At 46.0% G+C, this 13,094-nt stretch overlaps 1 protein-coding gene across 1 annotated transcript in view; it reads right to left on the bottom strand.

Annotated features, from left to right (window-relative positions):
* The window catches only part of PHLPP1 (PH domain and leucine rich repeat protein phosphatase 1), a 1,441,444-nt gene that overhangs the window by 93,726 nt on the left and 1,334,624 nt on the right, over nt 1-13,094 (bottom strand). The gene's annotated exons all lie outside the window — the stretch shown is intronic.

The following is a 13,094-nucleotide window of genomic DNA, read 5'->3' as shown; positions in this document are numbered from 1 at the left end:
AAAAAAAACAAGAAAAAGAAAAGTGCCCTTGTTTCACTGTCCATCACCTCTCAAGGGTAGCTCCTACTCCACGTATTCATGTATTAGAGGGGCATAAAAAAGCATCTTATTTGAGAACTTAAAAATACAAACCAAGTTTAGACATCAACCATTTTGTTAGTTGTGATGAGAGCAGCAGGAAGGAATATTCAAAAGTAGTCACTAGTCGGGGAGGGAGGCAAATATTTCCCCACAAAAGTGTGCCAACTAACTAGCCTAGCAAGGGATCCCTAAGCAATTAAGACAGTTTTTGGTTATTTGTGGTTCAATAATGGGTTAACATGGCACTTTTTAAAAATGTAAGCATACATATAGCCACATATTGACGTTGTACACAATCCATACAACTCCACTGAATTCGAACTCCCTGACAAACTTGCCTGCCCCCTGCTCCAAAGGCAGTACAGACTCTGTCCTCTCTAAGAAGACTATATAACCACAAAAGTGATGGGTGGAAGGTTTTGAATGAATCTGAACCACTGGCATTGCTCTGGGCTCATCTGCACCATTGCAAAAGGGGTCCAGCCATATGCAAATCAGTCAGGTACTGCCATCAATGGTAGCAGCCCAGCTCGAGCTGCTAGACCAGGTCCCCTCCGCACAGAAACCCAAGCAACGCCAGACATGTTTCAGCCTTGTTAGGCCTCCTCAGTGAAGTGCAGCTTGGTTCCCTATGGCAGAGCGAGCAAGGGACCCACGTCTGGGCATACCATCTCTCACATAGTGAGACAAACTATAACCACAAAAATGGGGATGATTGTGGTCTAATGCAGAAGGGATGTGACTTAGCAGTTTGGGCTGGACTGCCCCTTTTGGGGTGCGACCAAGCATGATTTGCATATCGTCTTTCCCCTTCTGCAATGGCTTGGCAGGTGAAGAACGATGGTCTGAAGGGTTGCCCAGAGCAATGCCAGTGGTTAAGATTGATTCTAAACCTTCCAGCCATCACCTCTTGTGTTTTGCTAAAGTCACCCCGAGTGGGACTGGTTTGCCCAGACGTGGGTCCTGTACCTGCTGGGCCTAGACACCCAAGCTACTCCTCACTGATGAGGCCCAACAAGGCTGAAACATGTTTGGGGATGCTTGTGGTCTCATGCAGAAGGGATGTGACTTAGCAGTTTGGACTGGACTGCACCTTTTAGGGTGGGACCAAGCCTGATTTGCATATGGTCTTTCTCCTTCTGTAATGGCTTGGCAGGCGAAGAACGATGGCCCGGAGGGTCGCCCAGAGCAATGCCAGTGGTTAAAATTGATTTTAAATCTTCTAGCCATCACCTCTTGTGTTTTGCTAAGAGTCTCTACATCCAAGCCCGTGTCTCTGCGGCATCTAACAACTCGGACAAACTTTTATAAAATCTGCAAGTAGCTGGCCAATCCTGCTGCACGCTCTACATCTCCTGTTCCCTCCCAGGCCCTCTGCATGGCCTTGGCTTGTCATTTATCACTAAAACTCAGGACATCCTGTCCATCCTCTCTTCCTCTACCTCCACCTCCTTCTCCTCTACCACTCTTGGCCCGTCTGTGGATGTATCTCCTCCTCCCTTCTCCTCCTTTCCCTTATTGACACCCAACAATGTTTCTAGACAAGTTTGATCTATGAAAGTCTTGTCAAAGCAGGTTCTCCCTTGCTTCAACCAGAACGATCAAGGACCACATTGATGCCCTTTCTCAAGCCATGGCCGATTTCTGTAATCACTCCTTTGCCACTGGCACCTTCCCCTCCCACCTTAAGCACTCCCTTGTGCAGCCCCTTCCGAAGAAGTCCTCTGTCGATCCTTCCTCTCCAGCTAACTATCGCCCGATCTCCATCACTCCTTTCCTGGGAAAACTAATGGAAAAGCTGGCCATCTCCCAGCTTTATCTGCATACGGAATCTGTTGGTTGTCTTCACAACCACAAGTCTGGCTTCAGAGCTGCCAGAAGCACGGAAACCGCTCTCTTGAACACCGTGAAGACCTGCTCTCTAATCTCTTCCTTCTGCCCTCTCTGTCCTCGATGTATCCTCTGCTTTGGATACGGTTCACCATGCCTTCCTGCTCAATCGCCTTCGAGACAACCTGGGTATCACTGATCAGGCCCTAGCCCGGTTGACGTCCTTTTTCACCGACCCCCTCAGGTCCAACTGGGGTTTTTCCCCTCTTCTATCTCTCTCTACTTGCGGTGTTCCCCAAGGGTCTAACCTCTCTCCCTGGCCTATCAACTACTACCTGGCGCCTATTGCCCACCACACGGCTACTTTCTGCTCCAATCTTCAGTGTTATGCAGATGACACCCAGCTCTCTTTCAGGAGCCTCTCAGCCACCTCTGCTCCTTCTCTCATACCAGACTGTCTGGCCGCAATTCAGGAATGGTGTGCCGCCAATGAACTCTGCCTGAATGCCAGTAAGACTGAGATCCTCATCAACGGAACACCTACTCCCTCCTTTCTTCCCTCTCTCTCTGACCGCCCACTCTGGGCCCTCTTCCTGCTCCTTCCTGTGAGGCTAAGAACCTTGGTGTCATCTTCGACTCCACCCTCTCCTTCTCTCCTCACATTTCTGACATCTCCAAGAAGTCAAACTGTCAGCTGCACCTCCTCAGAGTGATTCTTCCTTTTCTCACTTTACCCCAGAAGCTCACCGTCTCCAGAGCCCTGTTCCTCTTTAGGCTGGATTACTGCAACAGCCTCTTTCTCTATCTTTGACCTTTACAATTTATCCAGAACAGGACTACGATACTTGTCCTTGGCCTCAAGCTCAGGTATCATCTCTCCAGCTCTAAAATATCTCCACTGGCTCCCTGTGGCTGCAAGTATCAAGTTTAAGACCCTTTGCATTGTCCACAAGGCTTTCTGGGTCCTGGGACCGCACTACCTCCAACTTTCTCTTCCTAAACATCTTCCTTTGCAATGTCTCCGCTCAGCCACTGTCAACTCGGAGGGTGAGACGCTTCTCCAAGCAGAGTGTGGGGGGCAGATCTCTGCTCGGCTCGAGCCTCCCTCTGGAACAGCCTCCCTGCCGCTCTCAAACTTCAGTATAACCACCTCTGGTTCCGGAGCAACTGAAGACCTTCATTTTTGCTTCCGCTTTCTCTCCCCTGCTGGTGTCCGTGACTGCTCTGCACACTGGTCACCTGGCTACCCTCTGAACTCGGCCCAGGATCCTGCATGTCCAGTTGCCCTTGCACTGCCTCCGGGCTCCCCCAGCACTTAAGGGTCTGTACCTGCAACCCTACAGTCCCCTCTCGCTGCACTTATGAGCCACCCGCTGGCTGCACATATAGAGTTAGATGCAGTTCTCCCTTCCCCCTGTTACTTCTCCCCTCCATCTTCCACGGACTAGCGCGATCTGAATGACACAAGGCCAAGTAAGATCGTTGTTTTGTCATCCCCTTGTTTTCCCCTCCTTGTCTTGTCGTGCCTACTTGTCCACAGGTGCGTTATAAATGTCATATCATATCAATATATACAATCGAAAGGAAAAGATGAAATATTTAAAAGGAGTAGAAAATACAAAATGATTACCAAATGCCTAAAAAAATCCTTTGAGATACAAGATCATTTAAAACCCTAACTTCACTACATAATTAATCAGATTAAAATCATTCCAATTCATAAACTGCTCCCTCACCTCCTGTATATTAATACCATTAGCATCAGTCTGATATTGCACTAAATGTTGTTGAGGGAAATCCAAGCCGTTACATTCAACTATAAGGTGCCTAATAGTTTCAAGGACACGTTCCCCACATAATCTACACATCCTTTCATTACAAGGTATACCCCTTTAATTTCATATGCATTGACAATATTAAACTTAATTTGCATGTATTGTCTGGCAGTATAACTATCCGGATAGGCAAAAATATATTCCGGTTTACACCTCCGCTCCAACATCTATTCTATGAACCTACTTCCATTTACTTTAGTCAGCTCTACTATGGCCCATTCCTTGTCCTAAGTGCTTAGTACCTTCGTTAGCAAGTTTTTATATCTGGAGGCCGATAATTGTGCAGTATGAGATTCCAAAATAGGGTCCCAGTGTACAGCAATTAATCAAACCCATTCCAAACAGCAGTTTCTCAACGGTTTTGCCATAAGTCTGAGTGAGTCAATAAATAATTGTGCCGTGATCCAACCCAAGTATCTTCCGATATAACAATACTTGTTATATTACATTCTAGGCGTATGCAATCAATCAACAGTGACTTGGGGAGCCTCAATAGCCTTTTCAATGTGTTTTCCCTCTAGTTTTTGTAGAGCATTTGCATACTTACTACCCCAAACTTCTACACCATGCAGGACAGAATTTATATCTGATAAATAGTAATGGACTCCAGAGAATATCTAGCATTATAAGGCTTTATTGAAAAATGAATCCGGAATTGTGGGCAGTTGCCCCTCATGATTTGCATTCATGTGCAAGTACTACAGGTTCCATACCTAATTCATGGATAGATAGCAACGTAATCCCTGTATCCAAGAAAGGGAGCAGAAATTCCCCTGGTAATTATCGTCTATTAGTACCCAGTGAGAGTCGAGCAGAATGTAACACACATTCTGATTGGCTCTCACCGGGTCATTACCCAGCCGAAAATCCCTCGATTCCCGGCCGGGATTCCAACCGCTGGGCTATCACCTGCTTCAAAGTCATCAGTACACCAACTATACTGCAATAACAGCAAAGAAAACAGCTATATATTCTCCATCAGGCCACCCTTTGAAGAGTAGGGAGACGAACCCCTCGTGTTCCACGAGCACAAGACAAACCAATGGTTAGGGCTTTAAAAAAAAAAAATAGGAATGAAATGTCCTAGGCAACTTCTATCATGTGGCCAGTAGCCATTGACCACCCCATCCTCACGTGCCCATCCTAGAATATTTTTCTGTGTTTTCTCAGACCAGGCATCACACGTCTTAGTGGATATTCCAGATTGGCTAGTAGTCAAGTCATGCTGACTATTAGCACATTTCGATCTGGACATCTGAACCACTTATTCATATCCCCTTTTAAATAGTTCTTTCTCATGCATCAATACAAATTCAAGTAGGTCAGTCGTTAAAAATATCACAGAGATAACTCAAGCTGTGCTTTCTACTTGATATACAAGTACTATATCTTTGCTAGTGATACCCCTTAATGGAATTACAGAGTTTAACATTTGCAATAAAACAGTACGATTAATGGCTGAGTGCCCATCACAGGACAATACAGTAATTTATTTTTTAAAACAATTTATTAACTTTTTTGTGGCAAATGACTAACAGAAGTGCCCCCTTCCCCGTCGCCCCCTTCTACCACCTCCCCCTCATTGCCCTCCTCCTCGAGCTGCTCTCCTCACTGCTCTCTGAGTTTGGTCCGTTGACACGGACATTTGTGGGGCCTCAGACAATGTCCAAAATCCTTACATTTTGTGGGCACATTTGAAGCCGGTAGTCCTCCTGAAGTACCAACCCCCAATTTTCCCTGAATTTTGTATAGTCCCCCTGTATATTGTACGTAACACACTCCACAGCCACGGTGTGCCAAATCTTACACAGCCACTCATGGAATGTGGGGCTGTCTTTGTTTTTCCATTTCCGGGCTACCATTAATAACGCAGCCAGCACCATAACCATGCATGCCTTAAACTGGGCACTTGCCTGAGGCGCAGTTTCCTTTCCCCATAGGCCCAGCACACACTCCTCCATCTCCAGTAAAGTGTTTGAACCCAGCATTCCTTTAATTGTCATTTGCACCTGCTCCCAAAAGTGCCAGATATGTGCCCAGTCCCCCAGTCCTGCACAGCATCTTCAACAGTCTGAGGATGCATCCGGGTAAATAGACCCAAGCCTCTCCGTGGTGTAGTCCCATTGGAAGAGGACTTTATACCACATCTTTCAGCTGGATTGATGGGGTGAGCCTAGGAATGTTCCCCCACAGGAATTCCCACTCCTCCTTTGACATTTGTCATCCCATGGTCTTCTCCCACTTGCCCATGTATGGCTATATCGCCTATGTAGCCCCCTCAGCTATTTGAGCCTACAATGCGGAAATGAGGTGGGTCTCCCCTGAATGAGATGAGATGCATCTCTCAAACGCGGTGAAGTGTCTGCTCAGAGCTAGTTTGTTGGGAGGAGAGACTGAAGGATGTTTGCAACGTTTAAAGGATATGTTTTCCTGGCCCTGCATAATATCTCCAGGTCTCAGACACCAGCTTCTTTCCATTTCCCAAAAGCCCCTTCACCCATCCCTGGCACGAACTGGGGATTCCAAGTGGTGTTAATGGGCCCGCCAGTGTCGATAAACCTCCGCCCCCCCCACGTTTCATTAGGCCATCCCACACCTCCCCAACCAGTGCCGTAATCTGAGGCACCTGCATGCTAGCTGGTTGATCACTCTCGGCCAGCCACAAAACCTCATCTGGGGGGGGCCCCCAACCATCACACTGTCCATATGTCTCGGAAGGATAGCTCAGCGGCAACGTGCTTGCCTTGGAAGCAAGACGACACGGAGTACCACAGGTTCAATGCCGGGGCCGCTTAGAAACGTCTGGGTTTTAAGCGCATTATAAATAACCTATCATATTATTATTACGGACCCATAGTTTGTTATTGTCCCCTGACAGCCACTGCTTCTGCACCCGCAGCTCGGTTGCCTGATAATATTGCCTTAAGTCTGGGCCCGCCAATCCCCTCTTGGTCATTAGAGCAATAAGTACCCGTAAGGCTATCCTTGTTTTTTTATTATTCCATATAAAAAGACAGAGAAGCTGATTGAGTGACTAAAATAAATTTTCTGGGCAAGGGAACAGGCAGCGCCTGAAGATCATAGAGAAAGCGCAGGAGGATTACCATTCTAATCTAGGCCATCCGCCCCATCCAAAGGGCTCCATCGTCATAAGTCTGTTTTAAGATTGCTGAGCAGCTGGCGCTAGTTTGAGTCATAGTGTTTTCAAATATTTTGTTATGTGGCCCGCCAGATATTTAATTCTCTCTCTTGCCCCCACTGAAACAGGGAGCGTCCTTGTACCTTTCCTATGTCTTCCTTTGTCTGCGTGAGGTTCAACACCTCCGATTTATGCACATTCATTTTTAGACCAGATACTCCAAATGACACCATCTTCGATGTCACTACCTCTAGTGATGCCGCCGTTCCAAAAGGGCCAGGAGCATGTCATTGGCAAATGCCATTGTTTTGTAGGTGTGTATCGCAGGTGTTGCAGAAAGGGTTCTGAAAAAATGGCATAAAGTAAAGGGGATAGTGGGCAGCCGTGCTTTGTCCCCATCTAAAGGCGAATGGACAGGAGAACTGACCATTTATAGATAGGTGCAGAGTAGGTGCCTGATCATTTTCCTGTAGCAGTCGGAGAAAGCACTCTCCAAACCTCATGCGTGCCATGGTGAGAAAGAGAAACGGTCACTCCACGCGGTCTGATGCACTAGTTAATTTCAATGCACTATATCTATCAGATTCCAATTCCATTTTTTGTACGTCATAGTGCCAACCGAGGCATGTCCAATTTTGTTAATGCATTCTCTGGTAATGGGCTCATGAGTGTGCCCCTTCGAAGTTTATGTCCGTGCATCGATTGCCATGCTGGAAGAATTTGTAGGTTCCATCTGAAACACATCGAGCTCTTCCAGCTCATGGTCATCCTCTACCATGTTCAATCTCTTTTTAAGTTTAGCCCGTCTTTGTTTATTATGCGAAGGGGCCCTTTCCACATCACTGTCGCAATCCCTTTTTTGATTAGTTAAAAAGGGTGTAATATTAGCCTTCACACTGCCTTAAGTGCACTGTGAATTTTTGATCACTTGTCCGTTAGGCTCCACAGCATTATAATTTTTCCCACTATTAGAAGTTATTTTAGAATGACTAAATCAAAGACACCATTGTCATTTTCTATCAGTTCTACAGCATTTGTATCACAAGACATAATGCTGCCCTTCTGCTTTCTCGTTTTATTATTTTTTTATATATTACAGCATCTATTGAGTTTGTGCTGCTTTACTCATTTCTTTGGTTTAGCTTTTACACACAGACAACATACATTAATTAGCTGTAGTCCTATCGATTTTATCAGAATGCTGCTGTGCATCAACACCATGTGCATAAGAATCCTGCTATATTTCTTTCAAACCATCTGTTATAGGAGCAGGCGGAGGTGGCACCATTACAGACGATACTTTTACCATCTCAGATAGTGGTAGATAAGAAAAAAGAAAAAAAGTGAAAAGAGTAAAAAGTGGGCTCAAAATCTGTCTAGTCTTTTTTTTCTTCCACCACCAGCGGTCATGGACCTAACAGGTCAACAACTCCCTTAAATCCACACTTGGGTTCTTGAATTTGCGAAAATACACAGATAATGCTCGGGAGGGGCCAAATGTACAACAGTCGGCAACAGGTTGTGCCTCTGCACAGGCAGATATATCTGCTGCTTTGAAAGTAAACACCAATATTGATTTGTCCAATCACTTAACACCACTTACCACCACTATTGCCCCCTTCCAGAAAGGACAGACTAACTCTGGGTGAGCAGGAACGTGGTCACCAGGTGCAACAAAGTTGTGGTGTTGGGCAAGATCCTGGATTCCACTAAACTACCCGAGGCAGCTTTGGATATTTAGGAGGTGAGCAGCACATGTAGTTTGCGACTGCATGGTCAGGTAGCTGTAGTAATCCAAGTAGCTTCGGGGCAGGGTATGCTGCGAGATGGGAGACATTTATGTAGAACAAACTGCAACAGCTACCAGGAAATCTCCATGGCAGACACTCCACCAGACTTGGGGGACCTTCAGGACTGTTCAGAATTTGGTGCCCAGAATGGCCAGAATTCAGGTACAGACATCGTCTCCAGCCCAGTCTCCCAATCTGCTTCGACCAACAAGGCTCTCAGCATTATTGAGGAGATTGGATGGGGGCTTACAGACGGAGAAAGTAGATCTGTGCATAGAAATTAATCAGGTTTTGTGCATTCTGGTCTCACTATGTGAGGGTCTGCAGTGTGAGACTAAGCGCAACACAGCCCTACTGGAATCTCTCCTTTTTAAATTTGAGAATGTTCGAATGCATGAAGCAGCACAGGATTTTCTTGCTGCACACAAACCATCAGTACTGGGAGGGACAACGGCGCCCAGGACAAAAGTACAGTTAACAGGCTTTGCTCTAGAACACTTTGATCAACATACTGATCTGGATAAACCACTGAATGAGGGGTTACAAGCTCCATCGAACCATGCTGAAGTAAGGGAACTGATTGGTTCGCAAGGGGGCAAGCCACAAGGGGCTATGCAAGGAGCCAAAAGGGGCAGTGGGGATGCTCCTTTGGACTGTGAAGCAAGGATTGCCTCGATTCAAGAAGTGTGGGATGATGCTTCCATTGAAGAGATTCTGGCTGTAGCCAACCGAGGGGGCATCAAGTTCCAATGAGGAAAAAACAGCCGAAAGGGCCGGGGCTGAAGAAAACTAAAAATATACCTAAAAAATAACTGAGGAATGTGTGAACCAGAACTTTTATAAATTCCCTATTTGCGCAACAAGCAGTGAAAACAGCTTTATTACAATTGAAACGGGGGAAAGGAAGAAGGATTCCGGCAGGTATGACGGAGAGCAGGGGAGAAGTTCTGCCCGTCCTCCCACGGAGTGATCAACAAAGGGAGGGGGTGCCTCAGACACAGTAGTACCGATAGCCCCAGCACCGTCGCGGGAATCTACAATGCTTCCTCTGGCAAATCCTGTTGTTGCACCCGTTTATTCCAGTGCTCTTAGTAGAGTGGGGACAGCAGAGCCTTGGCTGTGACTCTTAATGTAAGCCAAAAGAGATCAGAGAATGGTATACCTCCCCAGCGCTTTCCCTTGGGGCCGACCAACCTTTCTCGGGCTATGGGAGCCTTTACATCACAGCTCCAAGAAGAACCATTGTCAGTCCTTTTGGAAAGTGTTATAACGGAAACCTGCCAAACAGTTTTGAATCTACTTGACACTGCTATCTATTCTGCAAGGCATCGCGGATTTGAGAGGCATCAAGTCGAATGACATTGCTAGTGTTCTCTGTGAAGACTTTCCAGATTGGATCAGGTATTGGTGTTCTTCCAGTCAAAATTGGTTATGGACACCGTCCTGAAAGAAAATGACAGTCGGCGATGCCTGGGATATGATATAGTCAATTGTGGCCCTAAATGATCATCTGGACAGGCAGGCCGGGTGGACTTTCTAAAATGGGGGAAGAGTAAACTCATCAATATCCATCAAGCCAAGACTCAGTGGAAAAACAAGTCCTGCTGTTGAAAAGAAAAATAATGGCATCAGAGGAATCCAGAGACTGGCCCTGGTTGCTGCCGTCTCAGTCAAGTTAAACTATCAAACTGTTCCCATCCAACGTTGTTCGTATGGCTAGTCTCCAAGATAATAATGTAAGGCTGTTCTCAGTTGTCTCTTAATACTAGAGGCCATGCTCATCTATATAATAATCAGGAGTTGTATACACTAATTAACCTTCAGGAGACATGGCTAAAGAAGGCACCGGCGTTTGAAGGATATACGGTTTTACATCAAGCAGCGCAGCATGCAAATGAGCGTCCATTCGGGGGTCTCATTACTCTTATTAAATCTTTCACAGTATGTGAAACTCTCTCATCGGACCTTGCATTTGGAACACTGGTCACACACATTAGATTCAACTCTAGAAACATCTTGATGCAAAACATCTACTGGCACAGGGGTATGGGCCTGTTGGCACCTGTTCTGGACTTAAGAACGGTGTGTGACGGATTGGCTATATGCTATACCACAAGGCCATGTGTTGTTGGTGGGGGACCTAAATTCAGATTGTATGGGGGCAAATAAGGGTCTTGTGGGAAGGCTAGCAAACATGGCAAGATACGACCAGGAGGCAGCACTCGCGGTTGAACATTTTGGGCCCTTTATTCATAACATAATGGGGGAGTTATCACAAGGGGACGGGGGTCACAGATCAAGAAGGTACTTGCACCTTCATGTATATGATCCAGATCTGGTTAAAAGAAGAAGGGAAGTCAGGAAATCTATAAGAAACATTAATAATGATTCCCTTCTTACCCCCCTGCTTAAAACAAGAAACAATAAGCCAGACTCAACAGGGCCAGAAGAACTGGTTGCGACATACGAGGGTGGCTCGTCTGCAGGGAGATGCTGAGTCCATGCTGGCTGTGTTGGTTCGCAAGGACTCCAGCGCTTTTTGGGCACTCATTAAATCCAGAGGAAATGGGCTGGTAGGAACTTTGGTTAACGCGGTGGGGGAAGCGAAGTGGGTGGAGAATTGTGAAGGGCTTTTTGCATCTCCATCGCCCGGGTTGAAGGGGAATGAGGGAGAGGTTTTGGCTAAGGAGTCGGGTCCACTATTGTACCTTTTCGGTCCTGAACTTGACAACTATAATAAACAGATGTAGCAATTCCAACGCACCGGGCCCGAACGGTCTCTCAAATCGCCTCCTCAAAACTAACCCACCATTATGGGCGGAAATACTACATTATCTATTTCTAGATATTGCTCATACTCTACAATTCAGCCCTACTTGCGTACTGCTCATATTATTCACATTTTTAAACGTGGGCAGAAATAATCCGCAAAACTATAGGCACATTGTTATCCTCGATGCAGACTCCAAAATGTCCCCGATATTACTCCTGAAACATCTGGAGGAATGGGCTTCCAACAACCATCATTTGTCAAAATAGCAGACAGGCTTTAGTAAGGGAATGGATACACTCTTAAATGGCATGTTGGTTAAATGCCTTCACAGGACGGCATGGGAAAGGGGGTTTACTATTTGGCTGCAGCCTTTGATTTGGTAGACCGAGCACACCTATGGAGTAAGCTACGCAGGTACGGAATTCCGTCGGGGCTACTAGGAATACTTATTGGCCACATAAGAATTAATCTATACAAGTTTGCCTTAACCATCAAGGCAATCTATCTTGCCCAACTAAAACATCTAGAGGAGTCAGACAAGGCTGCATTCTGGCCCCCTTTCTCTATAACTTGTACATGGCAGATATAGGCCCCCACTTACAAGCTGCTGCGCTGGCATCACCTAAGATTGCTCAAAACAAGGTGGTGTGGACAGGGTTTGCCAATGATTTTCTTATTTTTGATACTACTCCTTTGGGTTTGCAGAGGGGTTTGAACGCCTTTTTTATGGTGTTTGTTAGTGAGTATGCCTTGAAGTTGAAAGACTAATGTAATGGAAATCTCAACCAAGCGTAGGCCAGTGCCATATAAATGGAACACGCAAGCAACACCAGGTGAGAGGATCGATTCCCATTTACTTAGGTTTTCTGATTTCAGCAAAACCTTCATCGATTCCAACTCAGGCTTGGCTTTATTCTAAGGCAGTAAAACTTGCAACGCAAATGCAACAAGTGGACGTTTTTTCTGTTGCCTTGCATTCAATATTACAAAGGTAAGACTATGCCAAAATTAATCTATGGAATTGAGATTTATAACCCTGGACTGATTGAATACTTGTTGACCTTGGAAGCCCTTATTTGGCGTAGAGTGCTTCGCCTGCCCACCTCCGTACCTCGCTCGGGCATTAGATATGAATTAGGATTGGTCTCTCTGAAAGCCAGAGCGTTGTGGCAATATATATAATTTTTCAGAAAGACATTAACCCTGCTATGAGATTCACTTTGGGAGACGCTTGAGGAGGTGTTGGAGAGGGGCGGGGGGAGGAGATCAGGAGTCTTATCTTGCTAGAATTAAAAGAACTTGCCCATTTGGCACTGCTGGGTGTGGGTTGCTCAGAGAAAGATTTGATTGACAACCCGGACAGGGTGAAAAATCTGTTCTTTAAGGCCGATTGGGTGAAAACAGTTGCAGAGTTGCACTCACACTTTCTCATCTTGCCCTTGACCACAAAAAGCAAGGTGTCTGACTTCTTGTCTGTCGATCCATACAAGCAGAGTGTCCCGCTCTACTTTCTTGAGATTTAGGCGAATTCTCACGAGAACTAGAGAGACCCTTCTGAGGTATGGGTTGGTTAGGGAAGCAGAGTCATTCTGTAGATTTTGTAAGAACTGCATGGTTAAAAAAACAACTCGACACCTGTTGCTAGA

This window comes from Ambystoma mexicanum, chromosome 5p, assembly GCF_040938575.1.
Source record: "Ambystoma mexicanum isolate Mex_15411 chromosome 5p, UKY_AmexF1_1, whole genome shotgun sequence".
Taxonomy (NCBI): domain Eukaryota; kingdom Metazoa; phylum Chordata; class Amphibia; order Caudata; family Ambystomatidae; genus Ambystoma; species Ambystoma mexicanum.
Note: the sequence above shows the minus strand (reverse complement) of the source record. Positions and strands in the feature narration are given on the sequence as shown.